General features: G+C 34.0%; 1 protein-coding gene across 10 annotated transcripts in view; it reads left to right on the top strand.

The window, feature by feature from the left end:
- MEF2C (myocyte enhancer factor 2C) overlaps window positions 1-12670 on the top strand; it is a 134655-nt gene that overhangs the window by 13084 nt on the left and 108901 nt on the right. For 9 of the 10 annotated variants that reach the window (XM_052701511.1, XM_052701507.1, XM_052701505.1 and 6 more), the window contains exon 1: window positions 378-860. The gene's annotated coding sequence lies outside the window, so the exon portion shown is untranslated. Of the gene's footprint in view, window positions 1-377; window positions 861-5663; window positions 5748-8846; window positions 8941-9829; window positions 9946-12670 lie in introns of those variants that run through there. The other variant, XM_052701501.1, reaches the window with a different exon arrangement.

The raw sequence follows: 12670 nt of genomic DNA, 5'->3' as shown, positions 1-12670 counted from the left end.
AGGATTGTCATTAGGTTTACGTGCAGCATATGCCATTACCCCCACCGTAAAACTAAAATTAGCAGAATGTCAGGAATGGAAAGATTGATTCACCCAAGATGCAATTATCATTTAAAAAGTGCTTGATTGAGGTGCTGATGTTCAGTGATTTATTCTGCATACCATATACATAATTAAAGTAGTGTAGTGGAGTAATTTATCAATCTAGTTTAGACTAGAGGGGCAAGGAAAGGAGCTGCTGCTGCTGCTGCTGCTCTATGTTTGTTTTATTAAAACGCTTTCGGGATCTGATCCCGCCCCCTTTTTGCAAGAGTGAAACTGATTATTTCTCTAGCTCGGGAGGAGAGAGTCATTCGTTTGGGATCGTGAGAGAGAGAAATAGAGGCACAGAGAAGGAGAAGAAAAGAGAGAAAGAGGGAGAGAAGCAGACAAGGACACCTCGTCAGGCGTGTAGTTTGAATCCCTTCCTTGCCTCCCCCTTCCCCTCCGCGATGTTACAAAGGCTGTGAGCTGCTCGGCTTTTCCCATTCGCCTGCTGTCACTTCCTTCCTGGACGCTCTCAGGACGAGTCCGGTTACTTTTAATCCGACCAGCAGCTCAGCCACTTTCTCCTCCTCCACGCTGCACACACGCAGACACACGCGCACACACACACACACACACACACACACACACCAGACGTCTTCTGGCTGCTTATTGGATTGACTTTGAAGGCTGTGTGTGTGATTCAAGAAGGCTGCATGTTGAACCGGGTGGTGAATATTTAAGGCTGGAAGAAGTAAAGGGATTTTTCTTTTTCCTGTGAAAGGAAAATATCTCAAGGACTAGTCTGATCATCCAAACAACTAAATGTTTATAATGTAAGTACATGTGAAATTCAGCATCGGAATGAAATACAGTGGGCATCGCGCAGAATCCCTATGTACATTTTCTATTGCATTAGTAGAATGTGTCAGTCAGTGAACGTGGTGAGGGACTGAGGTTGCCTGCAGACTTTTAAGAGTATGGTTGTTCTGTCAATTGCTTGCAAGTAACTTTCAAGGCAAGTAATGTACTTAAATCACTGACTATTCAAATGACGTCTGAATTGCCTCTGTCCGCGTTGTGTTTAAACTTTGCTGCAGTTAGTTTATGCCTTTTGTATGGTTAATACTGTGAAGGTTTTGAAGCTTATTTAATTTTAACAGTTAGCAAATGCTATGACCTTGTAGTGCTTATACCCTGATTTTTTAGCCTGAGAAAAGAATTCAGACTCTTAAACTTCATTGTATTATAAGCTCTTATAACTTTGTGCATCTTTCTTTTGAATACTTAAGTTTGAGATGGAAAGACCCCTTGTACCCCTGGGGGAATTAAAGTCATAGGCAGTGTGCCTCTCTGTGAATAGTATGCTTTGGTCTTCACACTGTACTTTAAGTCATCCTTATACATCCTTCTTTCATACAAGGAAGCTACATAACTGCCTGTACTAGTTACTTTACAGTTTTTTACAGGCTGAGATAAAGTTTAATGTAAGTGGGAGACTATAAGACTATTGGTGCCTTATGTAACTGTAATACTTAGGATTTTCTGTAAAACTTATTGTGACCTCTGTCAGCCTGAAAAAAAAAAGAAAAAAATAAAAGCATAAACATAAGCCAGTAATTCCTTTTCTCAAAAATATTTTTAACTGTACAATTCCAAACAAAATTTGATGAATTATTGTGGGAAGCTAAGCACTGACTTTTATAGAAGAGTTATTTTATTTATTGTTTATCATTATTATTATTATTATCAGCGAGTACTTGAATCCTAAAATCAAATATGTATTACAACCTAAGACAAAAGACTAGCAGATAAAGGCAGTTTGTCACTATTTGACTTGTGATCAGAGAAGAATCGCTTTGACAGAGAATGCATTTTCTTAGCGTATATCTGATGATCAGCTTAATGGCAAATGTCCTAGTTTCATATCTCTACTTTAAAAGATGGATGATAAGCCAATTGGAATGTGACTAGTTTACTTTTTACCAGCACTTTCCAGAGTATTGTGGTTGAAAATTAAAGTTGTTGATATGAAGTATAATAATTCTAATCCCTAGAGGGATTGGCAGAGTATAGAAATAAAACCACCTGTGAATCAGTGTAACTTATGTATTATATACTGATTTCCAGTTCAAACACTGGAATTAGGCGCCTTGAGGATCTGTTATCTTGTAAATTATTTTTGTGACATGATTTTAGGAATCTAACACCAAATCTAAAAAACAAAAAAACAAAAAACATTTTTCTGAGTTTATCAGTAAAATAAATGTTATATTAATGAATACATAATTTATATTGCGTCTAATACTGAAGTTTGTGCTAACACTTAAGTCCCTTGGGAAGTAATAGAAAATTTCTTTCAGGATAAAGTTAAGAGAATGTCTCTTAATTCAGGATGTCTATGTTGTTGTTATAATAAGCATCCTTTTACCTTAAACTTGCTGCTTATAAATATTTTTATTGTATTGCTACATCTTGCATAGCTTGTATTAGAAGGTAAATTAGGGACATGAATGTGAAAACCTTAATTCCTGCAAAAAGTGCTTAGCAAGTCCCACTGAGACTGCTGAGACAACTTGTGTGTAAATGAAAAGTCTCATAAATAATGATTTGCAGGATCAGGCCCCTAGAAAACCTCACAGTCTTGCCTGTCCCACAGCTCTGTTAGGAAAGAGGGCAAAAGAGCGTCCCTTTTTGGTGTCCTGTAATCCAGGAATCAGACATGTTTGCTTCTTCTTCAGATTGATTGAACAAGAAAAAAAGGAATCTTAATCTTAAGAGTCTTGTAGAAATTGGTCCTAAATGGTGCATATTGTGTGAGAGATTAAATATTTTGGAGTTATGTTCCTTAGATGCTAATTGGGGGATTTAAGAAAAAAAATTATATGAATACCTACCTTGTGTGAATTTTCTTTAAATGTTGGGGTTTTTTTATAAACTCTCTTTGTCTGTGTACTTGCAACATGTATGTTTAAAACGAAGAAATAGACACTTATCTTAAATAGTTGTGCTTTTTAAGACATCTAAAGCACTGTAGACAAAGAAACCTGAGTTTTCTTCAGCTTTTTCCAAAAGTTTACCTCTGAAAGTTTTTGATAACTCACGATTTAGTAGATAAATATAACTATAATGCTAAATACCTTAAGAACTGAGCAGAAGTCGTGAGCTGAATATTTTTGCTATCTTCTTTTATTTTAACTTTTCTCTATAACAGCTTAACTTTTTTTTCAGCAAATAGTTCAGTTCATCTTAAGAGACAGCTAAGTAGTATTTCTGTATTCTCTTTAGCAAGAAATCGTGAGCTGGTATTAGGTGCTGGAAAGAAAAAGCATTTGTTTTTCAATATTTAAGTTCCTTTTCTACCTGTTGGATGTTATTATTTTAAGTTGTACACATTATCTAAAAATTAAATGAGATGTAGTGGTCTTCTTTTGATAACATGGGTTATAAAGATTTAATTCTAAAGATTATATAAATGCCATGCAGTTTTAAGTTTATGGTCTCTGCTTCAGGATTTTGAAAAATAACTGGAGTAGTTATACTTGTGGTGTATTTTAAGCTTTTTATATCTTGCTATGTGGTATTAACAGAAGATTTTTCTGTGTTCATGTTTAGGCTCTATAACAACTTATTCATATAATGTGCAAATTATCACATGTGTAATATGTAGAAGACTTTTGCCTTAAGAGTCAGGATAGTATTCTGGTATTTGAAAGGGCTGAAAATACAATTTCTAACCTTACGTCAGAAAAAAAATGGACTTAGAAAAACAGCTCTGGTCAGTAAGAACTACTAACAGTGCTAGACAACTGCTGAGAAAACAAAAAAATTCCAAATTTTCTACTTTTTTTAAACATCTGAATTGATTGAGCCCTGGGGCCAGCTTTAAGGTAATTTTCTCAGAACTGGCACACAATGTTGCATGTAGACAGGTGATTAAAAGCTAGTGTCTTAAGTCCTCCACCTTAATCTCACTCTCTCATTTACTGCAGTGCAGTAGAGCTTGTCTATTCACCAGGATCTGTCATCTTTAGGAAATCAGACCAGCTTATAGAGGCGATTCACAAAACCAACAGTGACAACAAAGTCTTATGTTCCTTACAAAGGAAGGATTAGGCAGTTCACATGTCATTTTGATTGGACAGAGATAAAAGCTGATTGCTGCAGCATGGCAAGACACACTTCAATTTCAATTGATTATTCTATAAGACAACTATAACTCTGTTGCTTAGTCATTGTTAAATGCAATTTGAAGGAAAATTCAGTTTTACCTTAGTGGTTTTGTATTACTTGATACTATATTGTGGAGCCACTTGTAGCATTGTTATACAAAATTTTAAAGACACTTTTCATTCACCTCCCTTGGGAAATATAGTTAAAACATAAAATATGATTGCACTTGAATGTTCAAAAACATTTTTGCCTACATGATATCTTAAAGTATCAACTAAAATTTCTTAGAAGTGCCTGGGATGATACTAAATTCATAGCACTTGACCTGGTAAGAGCTTATGTGCAAAGGAGAGTACTGTGCGGATTTATCAGAAAGTATAATACTGAGGAACAAACAAGTAAGTCATCTTACTTTCTGTCTATTTAGTTATTTTTAAGTACCTAATGTAAAGTAAAACTATACTTTGTGATGCATGCGTAAAATAGAGGTCTACTTTGAAAACAGTTGTGGAATGAAATGCTGTTCCTTTATGATTAAATTTTTCCTTTATCCTTGAAAAGGAGTTCAGGCCATTTGCATAATTTAATTGTAATACTCAGCCTTTAACGTTTGGGTGTATGAAAATTTCAAGCTGATTACTTCTATGCTAATTTCTTGCCATTTTTCAAAAAAACCCTCTTTTTTTTTTTACCCAACTGATGCCTCCTAGTGTTCCACATAATAAAACACTAATGAGTCAACCATAAATGTAAACATTGTTTTTTCATTGCCTTCATCTTATGCCATACATAAAATTAATATTTATGTATTTAATTTTGCGCGTGTTGTTATAATCAGACAGGAAACTCCTGTAAATTGAGATGTTTCATCTTCATGGACACTGAAAGCACATTTTGATTCCCTTTGACTCTTGCTTTCTCTAGCTGTAGATTATGTCATACATAAGAGTACATGTTCCTTTTCTTCTTTTGTTTCCCATGTACATCACAGTAACTTCTGAAAAATTGTACTATGGGTCTCAAGTAGAAATTTTTAAAGTTTTGATAGGATTATGTTTCCAAAAGTGACCCCTGTAACTGCAGTTTTAGAAATTTTTGAAATATCTTGAAGTGCCATGCAGCCATATAAAATGAAAAAGAGAAAGGACTAGTGTGAAACATACCTGTTTAATACAATCCTTAAAGAATAGTTAAATCATCACATTTTGAAATTGTTCTTGGTTATTTCAATACCGTGTTTGGAAGAAACTCTGTTAGTACAGTTTTCTAATCCATGAAACATTTACTTTACAGTTTTGTTTGTACAATATTGAAACAGCTTGGAATGGTAAAGACTGAATTATAGTGTCCTTTTCTTACAAGTTTAGTCTGACTTATAACTTATGTGAATACCTGGAAAAAAAAAAAACATTCAATTATATTAGATTTATATCATAGAACAATATAATACTTTATTTCTTTGACAGGAGGGTGTAATTTCCAAAAAGTTACCCAGCGTCAGTGCGATAAAATATAACTTATGGGCCCCAGCTGTCTATTTGAACTGTCAGGTACGATCTTATAATGATAAAGAAGCAGCAAAGGTTGAGAGCACTTCAGCACATTTTAATGTTGCACAATTTTATGTAAAGAATGAGATTCATTTAATAAAAATATTGAAGATATTGCCTAGTATTTAAGGATTTCAAGAAAAGAATTTGTGATATATTTGTTCTACTAAGCAAGCAGAAAGGAGAACAGATTCCTTCAAACAGAAGGAAACAGATTTTGCAATCAAAAATTGTAAGTTTACCAGGTAACAAACACTTATGTCTTCTTTATCACCACATGGTAAATCTCAGTGCCTGCTTACATCTGAAATAGCTTTTTGCCAGTGAATACAGGGAGTTACATCTATATGTGTAGGTCTTGGTCATGAGAATAATTATTTAGTTTTACAATATATAAAAATATAGATTTTAGGATTGTACACTGTCATCAACCTTGTTTGTATTACATTCTTCTCCCATCATTTTTAAACTGTTAAAAGGCAATTCTGGGATCTGTTATTTGTGTAAGACTTTAAGCTTCTGTGCATCTTGAAAGTATTTCAAAGTGTGGAAAAGGTATCTCTTGTTCAGCAAGGAAAGATAAAATGAAAAAGTGATAGAATTTTCTCATTTTCTCTTATAGTTACGTTGCATCTTCCTTTGCAAAGAGAAAGTAAATTTGAAAGAAAAATAGAAGTAAGCATTAAGAAGACTCTTTAGAGCAATACAAGTGTAGAAGTGTAGGATTATAACTTATTACTCTGAAATACAGCTAAGCAGAACTCAACTAAGGTTTTTTGTGTCTTTTTTTTTTAAAACAAAAACAAAAACAGCTAAATAGTTTTAGTTATATTACAGAAATACATCCTAGGTAACTCTAGAAGTACAATACCCTATTTATTTTAAAACTAATCTGGTTAAAATATTTGAGAATTTTCTTTACTATTATAATGAGTAAATTCTCTTGAAAGGTTCAGTATTTACAGCAGCCAGGACTCTAGCCAGGCCCTTTCTGCAGTTCACTAAACAGGTGACATAGTAGTCACCTGCATCAGCAGCATAGAGATACATATTTCTGCTGTCTGCCACCTTCCCTGGCACTGGAGGGCTTCAAGAGTTTGAGCTTAAGAGATCCTGGCGAATTCAGCAGTCCTGGAAAGTCAGTATCTGCTGCCTTAAATTAACTATAAAACAGTCCACAAATTTGGGATGGAATTAAACAAATAGCACAAAACTCCTGTGCCTCTTTTCCCAGGTTACAAAGAACTACTGATACTGGACTTGGATTCCAATCTAACAGGTCTTTTTCTACTCTTATTTCTCTGAATATATAATGTGTTCAGTGAAGTTTATCATGAAAATTACTATTAACCGTGTGCCAGTGCAGGATTCACCTTAGATATTGCTGTCTTTTCTGTCTAATCCTATTAATCAGAATATATGCACATAAATGAACAGAACTAGAAAAATCATCATCTGTATTTGCTTTTATAGATACAGGGATCATGTCATTTGTGGAGCCCATGCCCAGTTACATTTTACTGTTTACTTTTAAGTAGTCAATCAATAGCTGTTAGCAAAATCTGTACAAAGGACATGAGGATTGTGAAATTGTTTATAAAACAAATCTACAAAAGTAAACATAATGTAGAATGTCTACCTGAAACATTACTTTTGTAACTAAGAAGCAACATAGTAACATGTGTCATGCATTTGATTTCTAGTAGCTTTTTTCCCCTATGATAAATACATTGCTGTATGACATTGTATTCAAAATGATACTGTGCTATTTTAATCCAAATAATTTAGTTACTGAAGGATCACTGTAGAAATTAAGATGTTCTCAAACGTATCCACCCGTGTAAGAGGCTAGAGGAGGGTAATTTTCATTTATAAAATCCATGAGGACTCAACAGTTTAGAGATGATTTAAAATCATTGAGGGGGGAGGGGGGTTGGTTCCCCAAATATTGTGGCAGGGGGAAGGGTGAGGAAGAGCTTTCAATGAAACAGGACACTGAGGTTCTGTGCCATTTCCATAGAGCTGGCACCTGTATTCCTTTCATCCCTTTCGTTCTGGCATTTTATCTTTAAACGTGCACTGCCAGGAGCTCCCCTCTGGTTGCAGTAATCCTTGGGAATACCTGTGTAAGAAAAGTTAGTAGGACGTTTGGAAGATATTCTGCGAAACAAACAGGAGGCACTGTGTTCCACTCACTTTTGCTTAGGCCTGTTTTATCTCTGTCCATCTGTGTCCTGAGTGTAGCTTCTGTCTGTATTGAATGTGAGAAGTGGGAGAAGCAGCATGTAGGAGCAGGGCATTTGGGAAGATGAGAAAGGATGTGGCTATCGACTATTTGGAAAGATGGCATCAAATGGAGGAGGGTGGACAATCCGTAGTAATTGTACTTAAAACCTTAATCTTGCAGACTTTTTAAACAAATTTCCTTTTGAAGTGTATAGAATTTGGTTTGCTAAGAGTAACCTTTCATTGTTACACGCAGGGCAACAGTCTTAATAAAATAATAAGAATGCTTGTTTAAATGCATTTTATTACGTGTGAAAAGAGCCGATCTTAGAGTCAGTGTGTGATGAGAACCCTTCTGCTCTCAGAATACTGAAGTATTCTGTTTTTCTTTTAGTATATCTAGGTGTATGGGGTGCTAATAAGGAACTGATGTAGCAGCAGAATGAGAAAAAAACAGCTTATTACCCCTACTGCAATGTACAAGTGCGAAACTGCATGCTTACCCAAACTTCTACATGACTTTTTTTTTTTTTTTTTTTTAATGCTGAAATATTGAGACGGGGAATGCATCCTTGCAGTGGCATGCAAAATGTGTAACTTTATCCAAAGCACACGTACATAAATTTTAAAGTTCAGAAATCTGGCCTTAGATGTTAGTAAGAGCCTATAGACAGCCTTATTTGAAACTAACTAAAATAAGCAGAATTTCACTGAAGTTCTTCTTAGAAGACATTAAAAAATTATAACCTAAGCTTGTTAAGTTAGTAGCAATCTTTTTATGTGTGATGTGTTGCTAGCAATTGGAAATAATTTTAAATTATGCTCTAAAATATGTATTAATTGGAAAATAATATTCCATTTTTTTCTTAAAAGGAAAAACGATTGAATAATTTGCAAGCTACCTAATTAAAGCAGAACTGCCTGTGAATACATATGTAGAAATGGATAATGTCTACCTCTGTCCTTGGTAGGTAGAAATCTGCGTATCTTCTCTGAGTAACAATAATCTAATTCCATCTATGGATCTGACACTTCTGTTTTTATTGTTGATGCTGCAATTAAAACAATTACTCATAGGACAGAAACAGTATTCTTTTACATTTTCTGCTGGCATTCAAGTAGAAAGATGTGCTAATATTTCCATGATTCTTCCAAAACTTGATTTTGATAAAGCTAAATGAGGATCTATCTTAAGTACCTGTTCCTAAATCTCTGTTGAGGCAATTACATTTAGATCAGTTATGCTTTAAGTAGATATTCATAACAATCCCAATACTGTATATTTTGTGGATAAGAAAAATAGTCCTCTTGGTGGCATTTTTAACTGATCAAGGATAATGTTTAATGGTTATAACGCAAATCCTTAGGTGCAAAGAAAATCAGAGAAGTGGTATTTTTGCACAGTATTTTTAAAATATTTGTTTGTTTTTTCCTGCTACCAATTCCCTTGAAAAATACTTCAGTCATTGCGCCATTTTTCAATTGAAGTATTTTTTTAACCTTTTTTTTTCCTGCCATTTAATATGAAGCAATATCTGATGTAGCAAAGCATGACATGAGAGATGTTCTAGTCTGTTTTGAAGAGTAGCACTCATCATGTATCTGGACAAGTGGTGATTTTCTGGTGCTGACTTCTGTTACAAGTCACTAAATGTCATCTGCAAAACAGTAGCGCTATGTTCTATCACATTTTTCTGTATGAGATTAAAGAGAGACCTGTCGTGAGACGATCACTTTTTTGACTACACCAAACAAAACATGAAATAGCTATCTCCAGTGCTATCTGATAAAAAGTAATATTGAGGTTGGACAGGAAGAAAGAATTTGTTCTCTCCTTTCACTCTACTGTTTTCCAGATGTGATCGGAAAGAGGAAGCTATTCTGCTAATGGATCAGAAGATTGCTCTGTAATTTAAACACCATTCTAAAAATAGAGCTTCCATGTTTGAGAGACAGAATTTCAAAATACAAGGTAGATATTTCTAAAAGACATCTTTAAGAACACAAGAAAGTCTATAGACTTTTTTTTAGTTTTGTGAGATTTTCATGCTGATACTTGGGAAAGAAAAGAATGAGCAGTATTCTATTTTTTTATGTTGTTTTAAATGTTTGTCTTAAATTCAGAAGAATTAAATAAATGTCTTGTATCATCCCTGTGAACTGAAAAGTTTTTGGATATATGGTGATCTAAACTAGATATCTAAAAATATGAAGTGACTATAATAAATTCTCTAGAATTGTCCAAATTTTAAATATGATTCTCAAATCATATTTATTAATCATGTATCTGCACTGATACATGAAACCCATCGGTGATGATTTTCAAGAAAACCAGGAAGTGGAATCATTCAATATGAATTACAAAACATAATTAAAGGAGATTTTAAAAATATATTGTATATCTTGAACGTGTAATTCACCAATGCTTATCCCTAAAATATGTGTATACTTTATCTCAGGCAACAGTAGCAAAACTTAGAAGTCTACAAAAAAAGTGCAGAAGCTGCTCAACAGCATAAAGTATACAGTTTAAGAAACATTTAAGTATAATTTTAAATACAGTTGTAAACTTGGTGCATGTCTGTTATGCAGTGTCTCAGTTCTCCAAGGGCAAGATAGTTGAAAGTGTTCAGTGAGATGCTCTAAAATTGATCCAAGATACCAGGATGTATCTAAATAGAGTAGGCAGGCCTAGAGCAACATAAAATAAAGGAATTTATTTTTTACATTGCTGTTTGGCCCATGTACTTCTGGACTTCACATCCCCAGATTAAGTCTGTAAGTTCTATTTAGTTAAGTTCTATTTAGTTCTATTTAAGTTAATTTAGTTAAGTTCTATTTAGTTAAGTCTATTAAGTTACTTTCACATCACAAAGTTAGGATTTGAGAAACTTGATTTCAGTTTCTTCCTATCCTCAATTTGGAGCTGTTCAAAGAAAATACAATTCTGTCTTTCTGTAAAGGTCCTTAATCGGTTGGCTTTGGAGTACTAAGTGAGAATGTTACTCTCAGTTTCCCAGTGTAAGGCATCCCGTTTTTGTATAAATAATTAAATATTCATCAAATGGACTGAAGGACTGTAATTGAGTCATATTTCACTGGAATGCCATAGTTTGATAGCTACTGTGTTGGTCTCTTGCACTCTTCTATCTCTTACTCAAAAACTCCTGTATTTCTGGCCTGTAATAGAGCTTAAAACTAGCTTAAACAACTAATTCCCATGCAGTGTTTCCTGTTGCTTTATCTGAAGTTTAATTTTACTTTGCAAAATACAATATAAGAAGAAAGCATTTTATATTTTTACATTCTTAAATGTACTCATCTAAGTATATGAAACTATTTTTATCAATACTTAACTTTTGGTCTTTCATATCTTTTAGTGGTCTTTTATTTTCATTTCAGTTTGTTTCTTGGGTGGAGATATAGAGCACCTGGCAAAGCTCTGAAATTTCAGATAGAAGCATGAAAAGATTCTTAAATATGAGGACAATTAACCTTATTTAAATAGCTAATTAACTGATTACGGGTTGTTTTAGACAGGAAGTACAGCTTCGGGGTGAGATAAATTACTCAGGGTATGTTAGAATGCTGTAATAAACCCTTATGAGGAAAAAAAAAACCAACCAAAAACAAAACAGTTCAAAAGTAGCCATTATGTGCCTGTTCTCAGTCATCTTCTGAGGAGTTTGGGTGGTCCTTTACAAAAGACCTTATGGCCTAGAATACATGCCTCTTCAGCCAGTTTCTTGAACAGTTGATATGACTGTTGAATATGTGGGTGTAAATCCAAACCTGACTTCCTGACCGCATTATTATGTTTGAGTGAATGAAGAAGAACAACAGCTCTGGCTAAAAGGTTGTGCTGGTGCTCATTCTTGACTAGTATTTATCCAAAAGCTTGAAACAGCTTATGAATTGTAAAAGCATACTGTTTTTTCCTTTTCTTCACACTATAATTGGGAAATTCTGAATTCACAGATACAAAGGTATTAATGTTCAATGTATTTAGCAGTAATGCAGATGTAACAATATATGAAAGTATGTTCTTACTCATGTATTACAGTGACTCCATTGATTTGACAACCCTCTAAAACTGCTTTATATTACTCATGCTCTTAATTAACATCCACCTCTTTTTTTCAGCTCCAGTTTGCCTTTTTTGCAATACTTATTAAAAACAAAAGAAACATCTGAATAGAACATTTCAAAAGATATTTTCTGTTCTGGACAAAACTTAAGAGAGTATGTAGAAATCTACCACTTCTTGGATCAAGAACATTACCAGCAATCTTAGTTTTCAAAGTCTCCTTTGTGGATTAAAGATTGTACATATGTGGCTGGCATTCATGTATTTTGAAATGAGGTGGAACATAAAAATGCATTGTAAACTATTCTAGATCCTCTCTGTGGCTTCACAAGTGTATGTTAGCTTCCCTCAGCTAGGGGCTAACTGTACTGATATATATGTGTTTTATAAATACCAAATTATTTCACTTCAGTACTGTAATTCTATAAAAATCAGACTATCAAGTAATCACTGAATATGAAATATATAATAGACTGAGACTGTTAGCCTCATGAGGCTTCCAGATGGTCTAAGCAGATAACTTGAGCTGCTTGGACTATTAGGTGCTATACTAATCTTTACTCAGCTGGCAGTCATATCTTACTCCTGATATTTAAAGTAAAACAGAAGG

This window comes from Tympanuchus pallidicinctus, unplaced genomic scaffold (assembly GCF_026119805.1).
Source record: "Tympanuchus pallidicinctus isolate F22 unplaced genomic scaffold, pur_lepc_1.0 scaffold4, whole genome shotgun sequence".
Lineage (NCBI taxonomy): Eukaryota > Metazoa > Chordata > Aves > Galliformes > Phasianidae > Tympanuchus > Tympanuchus pallidicinctus.
Note: the sequence above shows the minus strand (reverse complement) of the source record. Positions and strands in the feature narration are given on the sequence as shown.